Here is a 17160-nt window from a genome sequence, read left to right as displayed (position 1 = left end):
CCCCCCGCCGAAACACAGTCTTACATAACAACTTGCAAACATTTCTCAAAACATACATTCCATAATCAGCAGACTCCTCCACGACATCAGTGGCATCCTCAGATGCCTGGACTCAGCCCCACCCCCCACCAGCATCCTTGTCCAGGAGCTCTAAAACATACCAAAGAAACAGACTTGTCCCACAAATGCATAGAAATTTATGCAGCTTCCAAATTCATCCTATAGTGTGCAGACTTTACCCCTATGTGGTGTTATCCCACAATGCAGAGACTCAACCACAAAGCAAATAATTAGCCCTTCACATACCACAATCGCCAGATAGGTGCCCAAACACACAGACATGCACCACAGCGCCAAGAAACCCTCCACAGCATGCCTGTGAGCCTCATGGTTCCCAGACTCTCCCACAGCTCCCACTGCACCCCTCAATTCTTAGACCAACTTATGATGTCACCCATGGTGTGAGACTCCTACCACAGCCATGGAGTCCAATCACAAATTTACCTCACAATGCAGAAATTTACCTCACAAATTTACCTCACAATGCAGAAATCCTCCAAAAAATACCAAGATTTACTCCGTGGGCATCCAATATTACCATAACACCGAGATTTGCCTCAAAACTCAGTTTTGTACCACACTACGCAGAAATGCCTCACAATACCTACAATGAACTTACAATGAACAGACTTGCCCTACAATGCCCAGACTTCCCCCATAATGCGTGGGTAAGTCCCACAACACAAAATTTCTCCTAGAATACACAGCCTCAGTCCACGACATAAACTTACCCCACTGTGGTAAGAATAGACTGCATACCTCCAGGCACACCCCCAAATTCAGTCTTGCCATACAACACTAAGACATGTTCTACACGTAAGGCACAAAATAGCTCCACAGTACATTGATCCAGCTAACTTGCTGTGGACAGATGTACCCTATAACACATAGGTTTCTCCTACAAATGCAAAATTGCATTCTGATGTACAGATTCACCCCAACATACACACACACATAGTCACTCCACAAGACAAATACCCCAGAAAGCAAAACATGTATCCCCAAGCACAGAATTGCCCAGGACTTGCCTTACAGGATGAAGACATATTACAGTTTTACTCCTCACCAGCTTTACCACACAGCCTTGCTCCACAAGGCACCCTTGATCCGCAACCTAGACACTAGGTCTGTGGTGCACATACCCCCACAACACCTTGGCAAAGCCTCCAATAAAAAGATGCATCCTACAATGTACAAAATACCTGGAAAATACAGACACTCCCCACAGTCCCACAATGGCCACATCATGCTCAGACTGTGTCCCAAATGCAATTTCACTCCCAGACATCTAGAATCAAATCACAGGATCCAAACTCAACCCAGACCAGGTTTTCCCCACAATGAACTGATGTGCCCCATAGCACTCAGATTCTCCTACACACACAAAATCTCATCACAACCTCACGTCATCCCACAAAATCAATACATGGCCCACAGTGCTACAGATAAGCTTTACAAAATGCAGACTCGCCCCACACCACTGAGAGACACACCCCATGATACATAGGCATGCCCCACCGCACAAACTCACCCTACGAAATGAATCATCACCCAACACTAAGATCTCCAATTCAAGACACACTCAATTACACACAGGCATACCCCATCACGCACACAAATACATCATAAAGCAGATGTGCCCTACAGCACAAAGACTAGTCCCTCGGCACAAACACAAGCTCCCCCACACCCAGACTTGCCCCTAACAGCCCATCCTCTCTTTACAACCCCAGAACACACCCAGCACCACATTTGCAGTCAGCCTGTTTTATACACATTCGCCCCACAATACTCAGCATTGGACCACAACCTCTAGAAATGCCATACCATGTCCAGACACAACCCCATACCTGAGAGGCTCCCCCTGCTTAAAAAAAACCCATATAGGTTCCTCATAAGGCACAGACATATCCTATCATGCAAAGACTGGCCCTATGTCAAAACAACTTGCAATGAATCTCTAGATTCAACCCATGACACATAGTCTAACCCCGTTACTCCAAGATATATCTCACAATGTACAGACTGCGATGTCTATACCACAGCCCCTAGGCATGCCCTACAATGGAAGGACATGTCGCACAATCCCCAGACTTTCCTTGTAGTACACCCCAAAAAATCACAGCCGTGAAATTCAGAACACCCAGGATCCCTCCCACAAAGTGGACTTACTCCAAATCAGATGCTCAAGACTCACAGGACCCATAATTCATAGAGACAACCCACAATCCACCGCTTCACCTTGTCCCCCCTTGCATGCCTCCCGTAATGTGCACTGAGCACAGCCTCGCAGTGCACACATGAATCATACTAGTCACTGACTGACATGACAAGAAACTCACTCACGGGACCAACAATTTACTAATACTTCAGAAAACCCACACACTCACGCCACAACACCTGGACCCACATTCCTTCAGACAGACCCACCCTACAACTTGAGACTTATCCCCCCACCAAAGATGTAACATCCATCCACAGTAGAAACAGATGTCCCTGTAACAGAAAGATTTTCTCCACCGCACTCAGACTCACCTTACCCCACCGGACTCCCCCCATACCTAGACTTACACCATAGCACAGAGACTGGCTATACAACCAGACACCTAACCCATGGCACATTTCACCACATGACATCTAGCCTCACAGCTCTACACAGAGATGTGCCACCTAAGCCAGAAACTAGCCCGGAACCCTCCGACCTGCCCCGCAGTCCTCAGATACTCATACAACCCGGAGAAGAGCCATGCGCAGAGACACACAATCCACGACACACGTGTTCACCCCCCGATGCCCAGACTTGCCCCAAACTTCACAGACACCCCTAATAATACCTAGACCCACTATACAATATTCAGGAGGCCTCACACACCAAGAAAGACAGCAAAATATGTATGGTGACACCAGAACATTTGGCTTTATTTCATGAGGCACATACTCTGTCACTTTTGGCCTCAACAGTGTGTTGCTCCACAGGGTATGAACAGAGGACCCACGTGCTCACACAGAGCTCTGGCAAGTGACTTCACTTCTTTGAGTCTGTATACTCACACGTAAACATGGACAGAGTACTTCTTTTGTCATTCCAAGAATTAAATGAGATCACATCAAGAATCAAGGTTTAGAACACGGTCTTTGGAGGCAGATGTGCCTGTTTTCTGGTCCCTGGGACCTGGGCACATTCGATAGTGGAAATGGTCAGTGGTTGAGCAGAAGGAATATGGGTTTGGTGTCCATCAGGCCTGGTTTTGAATTCTGCCCCTGCCACCTGTTGGCCATATGACCTATAGAATGCACTCTAATTCCCTGATCATCGGCCTTCCCTTGTAACCAGGGGATGACCCTGGTTCCTGCCTCCTAGGCTGTGCTAGGGATTAAATAACACCAGATATCTTAATCTGAATTGCTAGTCAAAGCAAAGGAGAATGAGGAAGAAAGTAGGAGTCATAACTTCGGGGCCCTTTGTAATAGACAAGCCTGGGGAAGCGGAAGGTGGGGTGGAAGCCACATGATGTGGGCTGTGGGCAGCCAGGGGGCAGCATGTGGGCTCCGGCTGGGGTCAGAGGGGACAAGGAAGGTAGCGGCAGGCCAGAGTCTCTGACAGAAATGTCTGCAGTGGCAGTGGGATTTGAGCAGCTGCCTGCTTTTTATCTTCAGATTATAAAAAGCCTCTGTGTTATTAGACCATAGTTACTGTCTTCAGTCAGCAACATTTTCTGAAGGAGTCCATATTTTAATGTTTATTTTCTTGGCTACCCCAAGAGTAGGAAGAAAATCTTGAGCCTCTTCTGCTGGCTGTATCATAGAAAAGCAGGTGGGGAAACGACCAGAAAAGTCTTTCTGGAAGAAAGTGCTCACAACTACACACATATATTCATCATAGATAAGTATACACTAGAAAACACACACACACACACACACACAATGCCAGAGATGTTCCCACTGACCCAGACCTGCAGATGTGTCCAGAGACATAGGTTTACACAAGTATAAACATAAAACTCCGAGACTCGACAGGGGTCATCTCACGTGTACACAGATACATAAATGCACACACAAGGATACATGTGAATGCCCACAGTTCTCTATGTAGGCACAGAGCAACACAGAGTCGTACATACATAATCCACAATCACACAGACCCAGAGAAGCAGGCAGAGACATGTATGCTGACCTGGCTAGCACCCAGAGGTTCTATTTACTGATTCACAGCCTCGGAGAGGCACAGATGCACACACATATACACATACAAAGACACATCGATGCCTCTGGAGGCTCATGAAACCTAGACATGCTCTCAGGCCCGCCCCCCGACATTTATGCACCGAACTTTCACAGACACACAGGAGTTTGCACGAGTGCATACATGCCCATCAGTGCACAGAGTCACCCAGACACAGACACGGGTAGATGTGTTTTTACTGCTCTGCAGACCCCGAGGCTTTCACCCAAACACTGCAACATAGAGATTCATTCATGGGTAGATACATATGTTTTCAACATGTGCTCGCTGGTGTTTTTCTGATCCCAGTGTCACACGCATGTACACACAGAAGCATAGTTGTTATCAGAACACACAGGCATAAACGTGTTCATGCCTACACATGCAATGCAAGGGCTCCTGCTTACTGTGAACATTTAAATGCGCACACAGGCACATGCATGACAGCGCAGATGGGAGTATGCAAAGGAATAGTCGTGTATGTGGGTGTACACATGGAAATACACAAGCACACGGGTGTGCACATATAAATGCACTTGTACGTGGAGAAGTCAGATACGGATCCATACGGAGATTTCTACATGTATCTACACACAGAGATAGTGGGATATGCATGAGAGAGATGCTTTTATAGAGAAGAGCCATGTGTTCTACATACATTGGGGGGGACATTTTGGCAGAAATGCTTTTAGATGCAGAAGCATATACCTCCCCACAGAGACACGGGCCTAAAGACCCACACAAAGATCTATATGGGCAAACACATCTGCACTCACAGAGGCTCACTCAGATGTGTGAGAGGAGCGTGCAAAGCCACACACACATGCAGAAACACAGGGCATTCACGGAGATGCAGGTATGTGCACAGAGGCAGAGAGGCACACAGACCGCACCCATACAGAATCACAAAGAGATGGCTACAGAAGCTTGAGCAGACGTATGCAGAAGCATACATACAGATTCCCACGCATGGAGTTCTACACGGATGTATAGCTAGACATGGAGGCCCACAGACACACATCTGAACACAGAGGCACACAGATACCCACAGAAGCATGCATGTCTACTGATCTGTGCACATAGTCATAGAAATGCATGCACACCCTGTCAGAATCCAGCGCACCGTCCAGACATACAGTTGCACAGACACTTGTATGTGTCGCCATGTGTATGCCTGTGAACAGATCAGTATGTGTAGCACAGAAGCACGCACACAGACATGTACCCACAGACACGCAAAATTCTCATGCATGTGGAGTCCTTGTATCGTGCAGCGACATAAACATCTACATACAGGCACGTGTGCATTCACCCAGAGAGTCATCCGAAGAAACTCGTCCTCAGATAGGTGGGTTTATGCAGATCCACTGACACGCGCCCCTGTGGACATGAAGATGGTCACACAGACATACACATGAAAACGGAGGTGGAGGAACTGGTGGACGAACACAGGCCTGCATGTGTGACTATAGAAGCACCTAGACACAGATCAAGCCTTACGGCAAGAACGTGTAGCTATAGACCCGGTGACCAACACTCAGACATGCACATGGACGTTATGTCTGCACAGACATACAGACACGCAGCTACTCACACCGATGAACCATTGCAAGCAGCAAACATGAGGACTAGACATTTCCACATAGAGATGCTGCTTACACACTTGGACTCATGCAGAGATCTGCGCATGGGAACACAGAGGCAATTCCACAGACTTACACAGGTAGACAGAGACACGAGTCCTGCCTATTTCACCTATTCTGAAATAGGTGAAAAGCAAGATTTCACCTATTCTGATGGTGACACACTCCAAACCTCTCTCACAGACACATGCAAACAGAACTCCATAATAGCGCCTTCCTATACACACACACAATGCACATGCAGATGTCCGCTCAGATGCCAGGGGTCCCTGCCAGAAACACAACATCCTCAGCATATGAAAGCAAGAGACCTACACACATGTATCTACAGACAACGCAGTCCTGAACATGGTAAAAAATACAGACATAGCCACAGGCACACAAAGGCACAGACACTTACCTTCACATGTCAACATTTATACACATTGGCACATGTACACACACACACAAATGATCTACAAATGTGCTCCTATGCCCATGTGGCACTCAATCCTAAATGTACATCAAACATATGAATGCACACACACATACACACACACATCTGCCAACATAGGCATACAGATGCGTACATAGACTTAATCATGCTACAAACAGAAACACAGACATATGCACAGACGTGGAGACATAGGCAGAGATTTATACGCATGAAAACACACAGACTCAGGTACTTATAAAAGCACACACAAATAAACCCTTTTCCAAAGGAGGCTGTGACTTTAATGTACCTTTTTCTTAGCCTCTTCAAAAGAAAATGGAAATTATTTAGCTTCCTCTAATGGCTATACGGTATAAAAAGAGATGTAGAGATTACCAGAAAGAGAGCTGAAAGATCTGGCGTGCACAGGTGTGTGTGTGTGTGTGTGTGTGTGGGCACGCACACTGAATGCACACACTTCCACGTGCACAGAACCACAGGCATAGAATCACAAAGAAGCACAGAAATACAAATGTGCATAGCCAGATACAGAAAGATACATAGATACATGCATGCACACACACATATGCACTCATACACACACACACACACACACACACACACACACACACACACACCACTGAGACATCACACGGGGTAGTATTTAAGGGCATGGCTATTGAATTGGTGAGAAAAAGCCAAACCTGCATTTTCTTACTAACCCAATGATTTGGGGCCATTTTCCTGCTCTCTCACCTGTAATGTGGGGGTAAGATTAGCACCTATCTTTTAGAGCTATTTGAAGATTCAGTGAAATGAAAGTCTTGGTCTTGTGCTCAGAATGTCCTAGATGCTCCTGATGCTTTTTGGTTTTACCAGAGGTGAAGTTCTTAGCTGCACAGGGTTTGGGTTTTGTGGTCAAAGTTCATGGTCATATCATAGAACGTCTCAACATTATTGTAAATGGTATTGATAAGCAAGGCCAGTTCTGAAATTTTCAGAGATATTAAGGGCTTGTTACTGTGGCTGGTAAATGGAAATAAATATTTCCTGCTATTGTTTGTTGCGATTGTCGTTGTTATTCATATCCTTTTCCCTTTTGCAGGAGGAGATTGGACAATTGAGAGAGCCCTTGGAGGAGGGGAAGTGGGGAAGAGGGCTTCGTTACCAGTGTGTATTTGCCACCTAGTGACCATAGTGAGTAAGTACAGTGTTTATGGATGGCTCAGAAATACCCCTAAAATTTCACCCATTGCAGGGTTGCCTAACTGCCCTGGCAAGTAAGCTAGAATACTTCATTTTATAGTGGTTTCTGGTACATTCAGAAGTTAAAAGTAATAATAAAAGAAATCTTTCTTCCTAAATTTCCTTTCCCTCACTTAGTTTTCCTTTGGGCTTCTCTGAGATTGTGTTCTATGGCAGTGGTTTTCAAACTTTCTAATTATAGGCCTGCTAAAATAATTTTGAAAAACTATCAACTCCATCAGTTGGTATCTTGAAATTTCTTGAAGTTGGTATCTGAAATGTCTTATCATAAGTTTGTGGTTATTATTTCCAGCATATTATAAATACTTATACTTTTAAATAAAATGAGTTACATTTATCCATTCATTCAGTGAACTAAAAATACCATTGGATCTTGATACTCATCATTGTTGATTTAAAAGCAAAGAAAAAAACCATGAACAGTCAGAAAATTTCATGATCTTATCTCCTTGAAATCGTTGTTCTATTTAGGTCCCCTCAGTAATGTATCCTAATGTAATATATATTCTTATGTTTAAAAGCCTTTTATTGGTCATCTTACTATATATCTCTATGAAAATATATATGGATTGAAATAAATGTTCCTATAATGCTAAGCCTATTAAATATTAAACTTTTCACCATTAAATTATTAGTAGTATGTAGTTTATCAGAACAGTATAAAATATTATATATTTTGATAAGTAATTACTAAAAATGAAAACTCAAATTTGGTTGGAAATGCATCCCTTAAGTGCATATGACTGTTTGTTTTCCTCCAAGCTAGTTTGTGACTCTGAGGATGACTGTTACTTCTAATGAGACAGTACAGTATAAATTTTATTCCTGTTTTTCACTTTTAGAGCTATAAGAATTGAAAAAAACTTTGTTCCCATAAATAAGTAGAAGGGAATGGAATGAGTGCCCAAATTGTAAGTCAAAAGTCACAGTGACTTGTCACTAAAAATAATTTTTCATGATTTAAGTTTTTTAATTAAAATTTAAAAGTTGTGATGGACTACTTGATTAGACCTATCTTTAGTTCCATGAAAGGAAAGAAACCTCAATTTATGAAAGGATTTCTTGCTGAATCATTTATTTCTGAGTTTCTGGTAAGTTTACCAAAATGACTTTGTCAAGATATAGCTATTATATCTATCATACTTGCCTTTCGAAGCATTATTTTTAATCCAGTATACTTAGAAAAGGTTGGAAAAATCAAAATACTTAGATAAGTATGCCTTAACCAATACAGCAATTTTGATAAGGTGCCTTTGATTTATTATATCCTTTAAATATAAAACTTTGAGGCTGCAGATTTGGATCATTGATTTCATAGAAAATATTTATAATATAACTTAATTGGCAAAGGCAATGTCCATATCAAAATAATCGGCCAAATCAACTGTACCTTCACAGAAAGTGTCCTACGTCATCTTTCAATGGAAAAATGAATTGATATGCATTTTGAGGGGCATTATTAAAACCACACAGAAATCGATTATGGGACACCTTTGTTGAATAGTTTACTAACAAAATAAATAGATTAAAAATATAGTGAGATTTTTATTTACTTTGAAATAAATTAAGATATTAATAATAATTTTGTTTTCATGTGATTTTAAATTAAACAATGCGATATGTAGCTGACATTATAATTCATGTATAAAGCAAAGAATCTGATGGCAGGCATTGTTTCCTTGAGGAAACATGTATGCATGTGTTTTTAGAACTCTGGTATTGGATTTCTGAAAATAATTAACTAGGAATCGTGTGTAAAAATTGAAAAATCCATTAATTTTATTGGACCACAGAATCAAACTTTTCAACCCTATCTTACGAAAGAGGTAAGTATATATGGCTAAAGAATAATTGGTCTGGAAATGACCATATTTCGTTTTTGATAATGGGAGGTAAAAATTATATAATTATTTATAAAGTGAAATGAGGATTGACTTTAATTGGAAAAGATACTTCAAGATACAATCTGAGAAAACAGGTTTTAAGTAGTTTAATTGAATGATGTATCTTATCTGAAAGAGATCACATATAATCTCTGTGTATCAGTTTTACCGGTGTAAACGTTTTGTGGTATAGGAAACTATCCTAGTTATACTTAAAAGAATCAGCATCAAAAGTACGTACTGCCATTAGTTAGGAGGTGCATTTCTTTCCAGTTAATGATGCATTTAAGCAATCAGTATTGAGAATAGTTGCAAAATAATGCTAAATTTTAAGCACATGGAAAAAAATCGTTTTTAGGTAGGTCAGTTTTAGTATAGAAGACCCATGGGAGTTAAGAAACTGAGAGGGGATCCCATACCAACTATCCGTGCTCACAAAGTTCTTGAAAAGATTTCATGTACCAGTAGCCTAGTTCGAAGACCACTACTGTAGGCTATTTTCAGCAGGATTGCTCCAGAACAATACATTGTTGTCATCATTGAGATAATTCATCATAGTTCACATGCCACTGTTGAATTTCTGCTGAATGCTTCTGAGTTTGAGTAAAATGTTCTGGAAGGGATTATTTTATTTTGCTGATAAATGTATGAATAGACTAGACCTATATTGTCCAATATGGGAGCCACACGTGGCTACTGAGCCTTTGAATTGTGACTAGTGAGGACTGCTATTTCCTCAGTGTAGAATGCAATATACTCTAGGTTTTAGAGACAAGGCAAACTTAAATATTTCACTAATTTTTTTATATTGGTTACATGTTGAAACAATGGTATTCTGGATATATTGAGTTAAATAACACATATCTATAAAATTAATTTTACCTACTTTTTAAACTTTTAAAAATGTCGCATGTGAAAATTCAAATTATACCTGTAGGTTGCATCATATGTATTATATATGATAGTGCTGCTCCTGACCTTATGTTGGAACTCTTGAATTTCCTCTAAAAACATAACCACAGAAAAAATGGATTTGCCCACTAGTCTGGTCCAGTATATTGGTATTCCGGGGCAGTCAGGACCTCTCACTAGTGTTTAGGTGTTCAGGTTGTGGAATTTCTAGTTGTAATATAGCAGGAAAAATAAAAAAGAAAACCTCAATATTTCATTAAAGGTATTTAAAAAGTAGTCTTTTATTAGTGCCTAGAACTTTTCTCAGTATCAACTTTGGATGGCTTCTAAGTGGGGGCATGTGAAGCTTTTCGAACTCTTCAAAAATGTCAGTGGCAGATATGCATTCTGTTGAAGATGTGAAGTGTTTCCTCACACTCGAGATGCTTTTTTCTGCAATTATGTTTTTATGTAACACTAAGAAAGAAAACAAATGCCTCTGAATAAGCTATGATGCAGTGCTTTCGTATCAATAGAATTATAATTTTATACTTACTGGAAGCTCTTTTTGGCTTCTTTAGATACATATGTTTATCACATGTCATGATACTACAGTAGCCACAAGCACATTCGAATATATTTGCGTGTCGCAGGCGACGACAACTCCCTTTCACTTGCCTCCTCTCCTGGCTGACAGTGATTATAAGGCACATTCTGATTTCAGGATGTGAAAAAGGGAAGAAAGATACATCTTAGAATCGGGTAAATATGGTAAGTCCTTTGTCAGGAAAAAAGGACCATGGAAGACAGAAAGCAAACCCTAAGACATCAGCCTAGCGGAAACCCCTCTTCTGTGTATTACTGTATTTGTGAAAAACAAAATGTGGCTCTTATCTAAACATTGATCACAGTGCACTTGAATACCATTGTGTTCTACATTTCATCTTAGTTGTCTGATGGTTTTCTTAGCATTCTTTTCTTTGTCTCCTGGTCTGGGAGTGAGAATTGCGATGCGTAGAGTATGGCGGGGACAGACGGGATCTCTCCAGCCTGAATAGGTCTCGCCGCTCTGTTGTGAGAACCACTTAGCCCAGTCTTGTGTGAGGCTGTGCCTTCAATGGCACTGTTTGCTCTTTGTAAGTGGGCTAACAGAGGAGCCTTTCTCCCTGTCATGGCTTAGTTTAATTGTAACATGTTCTTTGTGTCCTTTCTTGACTGAAGGGCTTGAGCGGGGGAGGAATGGAGATTGAGCTGCTTTTCTAGTTCTTGTTTTATATATTATTCAAGAGGGTCCGCGAGAGGAATCAAAACTCCACAGGAAGTACATTATCTCAAGAATCAATGAAAACAACCCTAGATTTGCCATCTAGGAATTGACACATCTCTGAATCTAATGATAGTTTTGATGATGTGAGATTTACAAGAGGTAACAAAAACAAACGTTTTCATGAATTGAGAAGACCTAGAGAACTGATAACATGTTTCCTTTGTTGTCCCTACAGTTCAGCATTATACTAAGACTCACATATCTCTTAAGGGCTCCAAAGTAGGGCCAGGTTCGTGGACTTGTGACTTGTGAGTCTCATAGAGCTCTCTGCTTGGTTTAATGCTCTGCTGTAATGGTCTGAAATTCTCAATACGTTTTGAGAAAGGGTCCCCACATTTTCATTTTGCACTGTGTCCTGCCAGTTATATGGTCAATCCTGTTCAAAAGGGGAAACTTGCCACAGAATAATGAACTGAAGTTGGGAAGTTAAATTAGAAGCATTCCTTTTCTAATGTGTACTGAATTCGTTCTGTCAGTACTCATAAACATGGTACCGGTAAGCTACCATTGCTGTTGTTGTTAGGTAATAGTTGTAGAAGTAATAATGGTAGTAGTATTACTCAACAGTCCCTTATATTGACTCCCTCATTTATTCATATGACCTGAGGCATCTTCTGTGTCTCTATTTTCTTTTTAAAAAAAATTTAAAAGGATTTTATTTATTTATTTGAGAGAGAGAGAGAGTACATGCATGAGCAGAGGGCTGGGGCAGAGGGAGAAGCAGACTCCCTGCTGAGTGCAAAGTCCAATGCCAGGGCTCATTCCCATGACTCTGAGATTGTGACCGGAGCCCAAGGCAAAGGCTTAACCTACCTAACCCACCCAAGCACCCCCCAAATTCTTTATTTTTATTTTATCTCATTTTATTTTAATTCCAGTATCGTTGGCATACAATGTTATATTAGTTGCAGGTGTACAGTATAGTAATTCAACAATTCCATACATCACCTGGTGCTCATCACAACAGGTAAACTTCCTTAATCCTCATCACCTATTTTACCCACCCCCCACCCCTCCCCTCTGGTAACCATCTGTTTATTCTCTATTTTTAAGTTTTTTTTTTTTTTTTTTTTTTGGTTTCTTTCTCTCTCTCTCCTCTCTCTCTCTCTCTCTTTTTTCCTTTGCTTGTTTATTTTGTTTCTTAAATTCCACATATGAGTGAAACCATATGGTATTTGTCTTTGACTGACTTATTTCACTTAGCATTATGCTTTCTAGCTCCATCCTTGTTGTTGCAAATGGCAAGATTCATTGTGTTTTATGGCTGAGTAATATTTCATTGTATATATACACCACTTCTTCTTTATCCATTCATCTATCAGTGGACACTGGGCTGCTTCCATAATGTGGCTATTATAAATAATGCTGCTTTAGACATAGGGGTGCACATATCCCTTTGAATTAGTGTTTTGTATTTTGGGGGTAAATACCCAGTAGTGTGATTACTGGATCATAGAGTAGTTCTATTTTTAAATTTTGGAGGAACCTCCATACTGTTTTCCAGAGTGGCTGCACCAGCTTGCATTACCACCAACAGCATAGAAGGGTTCCCCTTTCTCCGCATCCTCGCCAACATCTGTCATTTCCCGACTTGTTGATTTTAGCCATTCTGACTGGTGTGAGGTGGGATGTCATTGACATTTTGATTTGTATCTCCATGATGCCGAGTGATGTTAGTACTTTCTCATGTGTCTGTTGACCATTTGGATGTCTTCTTTGCAGAAATGTCTGTTCATGTCTTCTGCCCATTTCTTTTCTTTTTTTTTTTAAAGATTTTTCTTTATTTATTCAACAGACAGAGATCACAAGTAGGCAGAGAGGCAGGCAGAGAGAGAGTGGGGAACAGGCTCCCCGCTGTGCAGAGAGACCGACACAGGGCTTGATCCCAGGACCCTGAGATCATGACCTGAGCCGAAGGCAGAAGCCCAACCCACTGAGCTACCCAGGTGCCCCCTTCTGCCCATTTCTTGATTGGATTATTTGTTCTTTGGGTATTGAGTTTGATAAGTTTTTAAATAAATTTTGGATACTAGCCCTTTATCTGCTATGTCATTTGCAAATAACTTCTCCCATTCTATTGGTTGTCTTTTGGTTTTGTTCACTGTTTCCTTTGCTGTGCAAAAGTTTTTTATCTTGATGAAGTGCCAGTAGTTCATTTCTGCCCTTGCTTCCCTTGCCTTTGGTGATGTTTCTAGGGAAAAAGTTCCTGCGGCTAAGGTTGAAGAGGTTGCTGCCTGTGTTCTCCTCAAGGATTTTGATGGATTCCTGTCTCACATTGAGGTTTTTCATCCATTTTGAGTCTATTTTTGTGTTTGGTGTAAGGAAATGGTCCAGTTTCATTCTTCTGCATGTGGCTGTCCAATTTTCCCAACACCATTTGTTGAAGAGACTGTCTTTTTTCCATTGGACATTCTTTCCTGCGTTGTCGAAGATTAGTTGACCATAGAGTTGAGGGTTTGTTTCTGGGCTCTCTATTCTGTTCCATTGATCTATGTTGTCTGTTTTTGTGCCAGTACCATACTGTCTTGATGATGACAGCTTTGTAATAGAGCTTGAAGTCTGGTATTGTGGTGCCACCACCTTTGGTTTTCTTTTTCAACACTCCTCTGACTATTTGGGCCTTTTCTTCTTCCATACAAATTTTAGGATTATTTGTTCCATTTCTTTGAAAAAAGTTGTTGATATTTTGATGCGGATTGCATTAAATGTGTAGATTTCTCTAGGTAGCATAGACATTTTCATGAATGTTTTTCCATTTCTTTGTGTCTTCCTCAATTTCTTTCATGAGTATTCTGTAGTTTTCTGATTACAGACTCTTTGCCTCTTTGGTTAGATTTATTCCTAGGTATCTTATTGCCTCGGGTGCAATTGTAAATGGGATTGACTCTTTAATTTCTCTATATTCTGTCTTGTTGTTGGTTTATAGAAATGCAACGGATTTCTGTGCATTGATTTTATATCCTGACACTTTACTGAATTCCTGTGTGAATTCTAGCAGGTTTGGGGTGAGTCTTTTGGGTTTTCCACATGAAGTATCATATCATCAGCAAGGAGTGAGAGTTTGACTTCTTCTTTATTGATTCGGATGACTTTTATTTCTTTTTGTTGTCTGATTGCTGAGGTTAGGACTTCTAGGACTATGTTGAATAGCAGTGGTGAGAGTGAAGAGCCTGCTGTGTTCCTGACCTTAGGGGTAAAGCTCTCATTTCCCCATTGAGAATGATATCCGCTGTGGGTTTTTCGTAGATGGCTTTGATGATATTGAGGTATGTACCCTCTATCCTTACACTTTGAAGAGTTTTGATCAAGAAAGGATGCTATTCTTTGTCAAATGCTTCTTCTGCATCTATTGAGAGTATCATATGGTTCTTGTTTTTTCTTTCTTTTTTTTTAAAAAAGATTTTATTTATTTATTTGACAGAAACAGAAAGAAGAGAGAAACAGTCAGAGAGGGAACACAAGCAGGGGGAGTGGGAGAGGGAGAAGCAGGCTTCCTGCTGAGCAGGGAGCCTGACACAGGACTCGATCCTAGAACCCTGGGATCATGACCTGAGCCGAAGGCAGATGCTTAATGACTGAGCCACCCAGGCGCCCCCTTGTTCTTTCTTTTATTAATGTATTGTATCACATTGATTGATTTGCAGATATCAAACCAACCTTGCAGCCCAGGAATAATTCCCACTTGGTCATGGTGAATAATCTTTTTGATATACTGTTGGATCCTATTGGGAGCTAGTATTTTGGTGAGAATTTTTGTATATATGTTCATCAGGGATATTGGTGTGTAATTCTCCTTTTTGATGGGGTCTTCATCTGGTGGGGTCTTCATCTGGTTTTGGAGTCTTTGTCTGGTTTTGGGGATCAAGGTAATGCTGGTCTCATGAAGTGAGGAATTTTATGGAATTTGGAAGTTTTCCTTCCATTTCTATTTTTTGGAACAGTTTCCAGAGAATAGGTATTAATTCTTCTTTAAATGTTTGGTAGAATTCCCCTGGGAAGCCATCTGTCCCTGGACTCCTGTTTGTTGGGAGATTTTTGAGAATTGCTTCTATTTCCTGGCCAGTTATGGGTCTGTTCAGGTTTTCTATTTCTTCCCGGTTCAGTTTTGGTAGTTTGTATGTCTCTAGGTATGCATCCATTTCTTCTAGATTGCCTAATTTGCTGGCATATATTGCTCATAATATATTGTTATAATTGTTTGTATTTCTTTGGTGTTGGTTGTGAACTCTCCTCTTCCCTTCATGATTTTATTAATTTGGGTCCTTTCTCTTTTCTTTTTGATAAATCTGTCCAGGGGGTTATTAATCTTATTCTTTCAAAGAACCAGCTCCTAGTTTCATTGATCTGTTCTACTGTTCATTGGTTTCTAGTTCATTGATTTCTGCTCTGATCTTTGTTAATTTTCTTCTCCTGCTGAGTTTAGGCTTTATTTTCTGTTCTTTCTCCAACTCCTTTAGGTGTAGGGTTAGATTGTATATTTGAGACCTTTCTTGTTTCTTGAGAATGGTTTGTTACTGCTCTATACTTTCCTCTCAGGACTGCCTTTGCTGTGTCCCAAGGATTTTGAACAGTTGTGTTTTCATTTTCATTTGTTTCCATGAATTTTTAAAATTCTTCTTTAATTTCCTGGTTGACCCATTCATTCTTTAGTAGGATGCTCTTTAGCCTCCATGTGTTTGAGCCCTTTGCAACTTTCCTCTTGTGGTTGATTTCTAGTTTCAAAGCATTGTGGTCTGAAAATATGCAAGGAATGATCCCAGTCTTTTGGTAATGATTGAGACCTGATTTGTGACCCAGAATGTGATCTATTCTGGAGAATGTTCCATGTGCACAGAAAAGAATGTGTATTCTGTTGCTTTGGGATGGAATGTTCTGAATATATCTGTGATGTCCATCTGATCCAATGTGTCATTTAAGGCCTTTATTTCTTTGTTGATCTTTTGCTTAGATGATCTGTCCATTTCAGTGAGAGGGGTGTCAAAGTTCCCTGCTATTATTGTATTATTGTTGATGTGTTTCTTTGATTTTGTTATTGATTGGCTTATATCATTGGCTGCTCCCATGTTGGGGGCATAGATATTTAAAATTGTTAGATCTTCTTGTTGGACAGACCCTTTGAGTATGATATAGTGTCCTTTATCATCTCGTATTATGGTCTTTAGTTTAAAATCCAATTTGTCTGATAGAAGGATTGCCACCTCAGCTCTTTTGATATCCATTAGCATGGTAAATTGTTTTACACCCCCTCTCTTTAAGTCTGGAGATGTCGGGGCACCTGGGTGGCTCAGCGGGTTAAGCCTCTGCTTTCGGCTCAGGTCATGATCTCAGGGTCCTGGTATCGAGCCCCACATCAGGCTCCCTACTCAGGGAGCCTGCTTCCCCCTCTCTCTCTGCCTGCCTCTCTGCCTACCTGTGATCTCTCTCTGTCAAATAAAAAAAAAAAAAAAAAAAAA

Source organism: Enhydra lutris, unplaced genomic scaffold (genome assembly GCF_002288905.1).
Source record: "Enhydra lutris kenyoni isolate GAN:26980312 unplaced genomic scaffold, ASM228890v2 scaffoldscaffold65, whole genome shotgun sequence".
In the NCBI taxonomy this organism is placed as follows: domain Eukaryota; kingdom Metazoa; phylum Chordata; class Mammalia; order Carnivora; family Mustelidae; genus Enhydra; species Enhydra lutris.
Note: the sequence above shows the minus strand (reverse complement) of the source record.